The sequence below is a fragment of the Prionailurus viverrinus genome, chromosome B3 (genome assembly GCF_022837055.1).
Source record: "Prionailurus viverrinus isolate Anna chromosome B3, UM_Priviv_1.0, whole genome shotgun sequence".
Classification (NCBI taxonomy): Eukaryota; Metazoa; Chordata; class Mammalia; order Carnivora; family Felidae; genus Prionailurus; species Prionailurus viverrinus.
The window spans coordinates 74732722-74741121 of NC_062566.1; the positions used below are offsets into that span (position 1 = coordinate 74732722).

At 35.0% G+C, this 8400-nt stretch overlaps 1 non-coding gene across 1 annotated transcript; it reads left to right on the forward strand.

Annotated features, from left to right (window-relative positions):
* The first annotated feature begins 596 nt into the window (after positions 1 to 596).
* On the forward strand, positions 597 to 703 carry LOC125169148 (U6 spliceosomal RNA). Its single transcript, XR_007153481.1, has one exon. It is a non-coding gene; the product is annotated as a U6 spliceosomal RNA (small nuclear RNA).
* The last annotated feature ends 7697 nt before the right edge of the window (positions 704 to 8400 follow it).

Below are 8400 nucleotides of genomic sequence, written 5' to 3' on the forward strand. Positions count from 1 at the left end.
TGACTTTTGATACTGTCACAATTCTATGTCTGTTTTTCTTATGAACATGTGAGAGCATTTCAAAGAAAATGATGGAAACTTCTAAATTAAAGGTACTTCAATGTTGATCAGGCTATAACCTAATTAACATTTTCAAGGCTTCCACTTCTTTTAGATAAATGGCAGGCCTTGACTGGCAGCCACAAGACAGCTCATGAACATGATTATGACAAAATAATGTGCCTTTGTCAGACAAAGACTTTGAGTACTCTCTTGACTTAATAAAGTTAAGCACCACTTATAATCAGTACTTCACTTTGCTTTTTTCTATCATATAGCCTGTTGGTTGTCCTGTTGTTCTAGCAGACATCTTGCATAGGTGTTCACTGGTACTCTCCCACTGTGGAGGCACTCAAATTCTCAAGCTTCTAGCTACTACCAAGTTGCACAAAATGTAGTTTGACTTCTTATTAACCTAGTATTCATCATCATTGCTTAATGTACCAAACCTTCATAATCCCCAATATCATTTCATTTTGACTCACATTTGTATGCATTGAACAAGATTGAAAAAGTCCTCTGAGTTTCAATTTAAGTGTTAAAAATTGTCACTGAAAGTGCTTACTTCAGCAGCACACATACTAAAATTGGAACGATACAGAGAAGATTAGCATGGGCTCTGCACAAGGGTGACATGCAAATTTGTGAAGCATTCCATATGAAAATAATAATAATCACTGAAAATATGAGTCATATAAGCTAAAACCAACTAGCTTTAGTCTTGAAAAATCACATAAAGTATTTATGAAATGTATAAACCCTAGGAAATTATTTTCAAACAATGATAGGTTTGAATACAATTTAATCAATAATATCATATGTAACTTAGAAACTTTTATTGATGAAAATTTTGGTATTCTATTATTCCATTAGCAAACCATCCTTACTGAACACCTTTGGGATCTTCAAAGGTACAGAATAAGATTTAGTTTTGTGCTTTGAATTTTTTCAATCATTCTCCTCTAAAATTATTTGCATGCAATAGTTAACCAGTACATACTTTAAATTGAACAGAAAGTACAGTAGGTTGGACTTGGATATAATAAAAAGATTTTTATTATTTATTGATTTAAGTAATGAAGAAATACATTTGGGAAAAATTATTTCATGAAACATTACTTATAGAGTACCAATATGAAGCCCATTGAGTTCCTCTCCTTTTTTTACTTATTTTTTTTATTCTTTCTATCCTCCTCCTATTTAATTTTTCTCTCTTGGGAAGACAGATTGTCAAAACATCAAGTAAGGTCTCCTAGGATTGCTTGTACTTCTGAAAGCTCAGTCTTCGCTGCTATATCTTTGGCTTCTTTGTGTTTTTGTGTCATCGGGACTGAAGAGATATGTGATGGTGGAATTCTAGCTCAAAAGCCAAAAGAATGATTAAATAAATTGGGTGGCATAGATATTTGAGAAGACAGGTAAGCTCTTGATGTTACACAGGCTTTTTCACGACAGGAAAACCTCACTTTGTCAACTTGACAATTAAACAACAAGATAACTCTTACGCACTTCAAAACACATTCCAAACTTGAGAATCATAGTGGAAAGGCTTTGCCTTTTTTCCAGTGCTGCAGGGAAACTGTACAGGGGTTTCTGAATGGAGGAAGAGGTACAGAGTTTGTGGGATTTTAAACATTATACAACTGATGAAGGTACCTACTAACCAGAGGAATTTAGAATGATCTTTGATTATAAGGTAGTACATTTTTAGATACATGTTTGCTTATCTGCAATGCTTAGAAGAAAACATTCCTGTTCCTCCTTGTGTTCACTATATGGCAATTTTGAGAAGTTATCAGTGGAAGATTTTAGAATCCAAACAAATAGCTTTAAAAAATTAGAGCGGTTGGGGCACCCTGGTGGCTCAGTCAGTTAAGCATCCAACTCTAGATTTCAGCTCAGGTCATGATCTCACAGTTGTGAGATAGAGCCCCACATCAGCACAGAGCCTGCTTGAGATTCTCTCTCTCAAAATTAAAAAAAAAAAAAACTTAAAAAAATTAGAGTGGTTTATTTGGTTTATAAATTCACAGAATAATACCCCACAAAGACTTAGGAATACTTACTATTTGTCAGGCTTATAATGTGGCTGACATTGAGTATGATGATTTTACTTTACGATTATAACATATATAACAGTTATGTTAATTGCTATGGCTTTGGATTTCAGAAGGGAGGGTAAGTGCTCTCAGGTTTAACTCTGAAATTTTTGGGAAATGAAGATGAAGTGCATTTGAAGTGTCCCTGTGTGCATATCTCTACATGACTCTAAACAACTGGAAATCCACTTGGGAGAGAGTCCATGACAGAATGAAGGCATGACTTCCAGGGCCAAGCAACTATTTACTCATATCACTGGGCCTGATAAGGAAAATAGGATATTTTCAGAGGAGGAAATACTGCTATTACCTGCCTCTGACTTAATAAGGGGTAAACCCTACATGTGATATGTCTCTAGGATCAGGCAGAGCCTTTTGGGGTTTACCTACAGTTAGATACATATCTATATCCACATCTCTATCTATCTATCTTAGAAATATAATTACACAGGGGATATTTGTTAACAACCATACCAGTATTTACCCAGGATCAAGTCTAATTTTGAAGACATCAAGCCTTTTCCACTCCTATAAACCTCATTTTCAGAACTGGGAAGGGTATTTGTGTCCATTTGTCTGTTGATCCTGACCTTCTCAAATTCTTCTCAAAGCCTTGGATACCCTTTTGATTCAAATAAAATAGGATTGGGGAGACTTTTTCCAATGCTTTATAGCATCACGGTACAAATCTAATTTAGGAACATCCATCCAAAATACAAAACTTGAAAAGGAATGAGTTACATATAATTGCCTTGCTTCCACTCACCTATTTTGGTTTTATGTTTTGTTTTGTTTTGTTTTGTTTTGTTTTAGAAAACAAATCTTCCTTCAGTAAATAACCAGTAACTCGGTATCAATCGTATAGAAGAAAAACATCCTGCTCAGTGGCCTACCTAACAATATATGCTGTTTGCCACCTACAGAGCCACATATACTAAAGTGCACTAAAATGACTGTACAGGACATAACTAAAACGAATCCATTGTGAGATTTCCTACCAAATCCAGAGTGTTCTGGGGGCATTAACTGAACAGAATTAAGGAATGACTGTTGATATAGGTGGCTACAGAAACAACTACTCTCCAAGCATTTGGACAACCAGCTCTAATAAATTTCTTTCTCAGTAGTTTATTCTATGGACTGGAGATAGCCATCTGAGATACCTAGAGAAATCACAAGCAATCAGACAGTTATCTTTATATGAGGTACTACATCTTAAATACAAGATTAAAGATACCATGCTGTTACGACCTAAAATATTAAAGATGTTTTTTCAGTTGTAGTTAGTTCAAAGGATATTACTATTTCTCAATATTTCATTCATTCTTAATCACTGGCAAAATGGCCGTTCACTGGTAAATTTAGGCAACAAAACAGGGTTTTTAGTTATTATTAAAAAATGAGATTTCTCTTTAGTTACTTGTATAGTTTGGAAAATTCAACTCTATTTACATAGTAGTTACTTAAGTGATACTCATTATTCTGAATGACCTTTTCTTTGTTATAACTTCTAACCAATTTAGCAAAGCCATCAAATTCTTCAAGTTAACCTGGGAGGAAGTAACAGTTTTCTCCTCTTACTCATCCAAAATAATAATAGTAAGAAACCATTTTTCTAAACGCTATTTTATACCAACGCATGCCTATGAACTTCCCTCCCTATTTCAGAAGCTTCTCTTAAGTCATTATAGTAAGTCCATCCATGCCTCAATTTAGCACAACAATTATCTAGTGTTTCCTATATACAAAACATGAGTAAAATATGACGTTGTCTTCAAAGAGTTTATAAACTGTGTATAATTTCTGTTATCTAGCTGCATATTTTAGTTCAAGTGAGTCAGCAAACTTTGAAAAGCCTGACTTTATAATGTTATCACCAACTTGCAAGTTTAGATCAACTTTAGTTGTTGCTAACCTTAATAGAAATACAGCCTATCTTTTCAAATACCATGCAACCTTATTACCACTTTTGCAGACGAAGGAAGTGAAACAATATGGGTCAACTGAGTTGCTCCGTGATTAATGAAGCAAAAAGTAGAACTCATTGTCTCCTTGTATGTTTAACCAAGAGCTCAAGAGATAGTAAATTGTGAACAATTTAAATTAAATGGAAGTGTTAAAACTTATCGGAGCAATTTTGAGTCAGGTATTCTAGTTAATAAAGGATAACCAGAAGCAATTTTAGTTGTGTGCAGTATTTGTTATACTCTAAGAATGGTATAGTTTGCTTCAAACAATGATTAAAAAATAGAAATAGTATCCATCAATGGATATATTTTCTTTTTGAATTTACTGACAAAAAAAGGTGCAGATGGCACCCCAAATAAGAGACTGGCATGGATCAGTATCTTCTCTGTGAAAATGACTAATGTATTACTATGCTTCTGCCAGAACTTACATAAAGAGACTGCCAAAAATGATCATATCATTATCAGCTAGTGTTCCCAATTGTTCACTGTTTGTATCACATATGGATCCTCTGAAATGCAGAACTCCTACCTAAAGAAACCCTAATATCATTATAAAACATGAACTTTTGCATGTTTTTAAAATGTTTTAAGAAAACTGTATTTGTTCTACAATAAACAGACATATTTTCCTGGTGTCAGTTAAACAAAAAACAGTGCAAAAAATAAATGAGATTCAAGTTTCAAAAGTTATATTTGGAAAGGAAAATTAGGATACAAAGAAGATTTGGTGTAGATGTCTATATAAACAAATCAGCTTTGTTCTTTCACTCCCTGTATATTTTTAGCTATCAGCCATCTACTAAACATCTAGTACTAACCATTTGGTCACAGAGGGCCATTGATTTCTCTCAATTTGTGAGGCTTTAATATAGATTAATTGAATGTGATGGTGCAATACACCCAATTCTCATATTATATCCCATGACATTAAAGTGAAAAGAAGATGAAATAAGAGGTTCATCTGGTTATTTATTACACAGTAAGCACTGCTTAGCTTCTCACTGGTGCAAAAGTTAGTTCATTTTTACATGAATATACATATTTACATCATCAAATAACAAGGAACTGGATATTGGTATTCTTCATACTCACGCACAAACACACACATACACAGACACACAACCTTTTATACTATCAACTATAAAATACTAGAAATTGAGACATAGATCATCTTTCTATGTAAAATATTTCAAGAGGAAAATGACAGTTGGGTAGAGTGTAACTTGAAAAGTACTCTTGGGGAATGGGGAAGGGTTGAATATGTGAAGCACAGAGGAATTTTAGCGCAGGGAAGGTGTTCTTTATGATACTGTAATTGGGGATATATGACATGGTACATTTGTCAAATCCATAAGACTTTAAAGGAAGAAGAGTGAAACTTAATAAAAGTTTTAAAAAAGACATTTAGGAAGTCAAGGGATCACAGAATATGACAAAAAAAATCTAACTACATTACAAATGTATGAAATAATCTCACTAAAGGTGGTAAGGGGAAAATGCTGACCTAAATAACTGGAAATGAGTGTACTCTAACACCAAACACAAAAGAAAGTGTGCATAAATACCATATTGTAGCTCATAAAGTTGGTAAAGTTTAACAATTCTGAAACCACTATGCATGTATGCTGGAACTGAATAAGCAAATGGGTGCTAGATGGTAAGAGCCAGGTTTCTCACTGTCAGAATGAGAAATTATAAGTGAGCAAGAAAAAGCTAGAATGATTCATGTGGGAGTGTATTAGAGACATCAATTTGAACGTAATATAGATACAGATGGCTATATATATATATATATATATATATATGTAAAATTCCTTCCCCCCTCTCTACATATATGTAGATATACATACACATACATAGATATATACAGTGAGGGGGGTATATAGATATAGAGATTGATATAAATATAGATACAATATGCATGCACACACACAGGTTATTTGATATATTTTTTTCTTTGCTCTGTCAGATGAAAGGGCCTAAAAGCAAAGACATCCCAGTAGAAATGAGTATAACTAGTACTCACTTGGTTTGTACCACCATTTTCCAATGGAAAGAATCAGAGTTGCTTGAAAAACTGGTTGATTCTAGCACTGGGCAGAAAATATACAAAATGAGGCTAGAGTGTATACTGATGCCAGAAAGTAAGGAAGTGTTAACAACATACACACACACACACACACACACACACACACACAAAATGGGGGTATATCAAAAGGACATAGGAGCCAACTAAAAGAATTCCCAGTGGCCAAAACTGACACAATTTGAACAAAAAAAATAAGTAAAACAGCATTGGATTTTAGTCCAAAATCTAAAATAAATATTCACAAATCCATACTGACATATAAATGATTGAATAAATAAAAGGGAGATAATAGACAAATCCCCAACGCAAAAGAATGCCAAATAAACTATGTAGATATTTCTTCCTCACTGAAGTGGATGATAACTCTCCACTTCTTTATTTTTATTTTTTTTAATGTTTTATTTTATTTTTGAGAGACAGAGAGAGACAGCATGAGTGGGGGAGGAGCAGAGAGAGAGGGAGACACAGAATCCAAAACAGGCTCCAGACTCTGAGCTGTCAGCACAAAGCCCGACCTGGGGCTCAAACCCACAAGCCATGAGATCACGACCTGAGCTGAAGTCAGACACTGAACCAACTGAGCCACCCAGGAGCCCCCAACTCTCCACTTCTAAAGTCTTGGCTTCTCAGTGTGACTTTCTTCATAGAATACAGAAAAAACAGGGGATTTTTAAATTTTTTTAAAATGTATATTTATTTTTGAGAGAGACAGGCAGAAAGAGTGTGATCAGGGGTGGGGCAGAGGGTAGGAGACACAGAATTCAAAGCAGGCTCCAGGCCCGGAGCTGTCAGCACAGAGCCCAATACGAGGCTTAAACTCATGATCATGACCTGAGCACAATTTGGATGCTTAATCCACCTGGCCACCCAGGCACCCCATAAACTAGGGATTTTTCAAAACTTAACTATCCAGTAAGGAAAATTTTCCAATACTACCTAATCCAAGTGATCAAAGACAACATCCACAGTAACGGATCATTTGACAAAAATGCCACTTTACCTCTGTGATCTCCCTCCTAAAATCCGAGTTTAATCACAATACAATAATCAGACAAGTCCTATGTAAGTGACTTTCTACAAAATACATAACCTTGGGGCGCCTGGGTGGCTCAGTCGGTTAAGCGTCCGACTTCAGCTCAGGTCACGATCTCGCGGTCCATGAGTTCGAGCCCCGCGTCGGGCTCTGGGTTGATGGCTCAGAGCCTGGAGCCTGCTTCCGATTCTGTTTCTCCCTCTCTCTCTGCCCCTCCCCTGTTCATGCTCTGTCTCTCTCTGTCTCAAAAATAAATAAAAAAAAAATACATAACCAACACTCTTTAAAACCCTTAAGGTCACCAAAATCAGAGAAAGTCTGGGAAATAGTAACAGTCAAGAAGAGTCTAAGGAGATATGACAACTAAATGTAAGGATCCTGGGAGAGAAAAAGGTAAATTAGGTTAAATGTAAGCCAATATGAATCAAGTATGGACTTCAGTGATTACTGAGGTTATCAATATTGATTCATTATTGTGTCAAACACCATACCACTGTAAGATGCTAATAATGAGGTACACTGGGTGTGAGTATATGGCAACTCTCTGTACTGTCTTTGTAACTTTTCTGTAAATCTAAATCAATTATATAATAAAATTTTGTTTAATGAAAACTTGGTCTTGTGGATAAATTGAATTATGGATGAGTATTAAAGTGCTGTATTGTTACTGAGTATAAAAATGAATGGAGGGTAGAATTTAATAGATCAGAGCTCAGTAGAAAGATTTTTATTTGAATATCAACTTGAAACCCCTGTTTAGCTAAGCAAGTCAGGACTCCAACAAGAGTGTGAGCTGTCACAGTGCCATGAAAGCAGATGGCCATGACTGCACACAACTGGGAAACAAAACCCCAGGACCAGTTGGAAATAATATAGGATTCCTAGTCCAGGATGTCCAAATTGTGACAGACTTTTTGTTTATTTTTTACTTTAGTAAAATCAGTTTGTTGAATTAATTTCAAAGGATGTTATAGGTTACAAGAACACCCAATATAGTGATTAGAAAACAGTAAAAACTTCTTACTGGCGTGGACTATGGAATTACTTCTGCTTTTAAAAGCAAAAAGACAGTATCTGGTTATTCTTAATTGCATGCACTCCAGGTCTCTTTCACCTCAATCATTTGAAGATTTTAATATCTAGTATATACAAACTTGTATCCATCAAAAC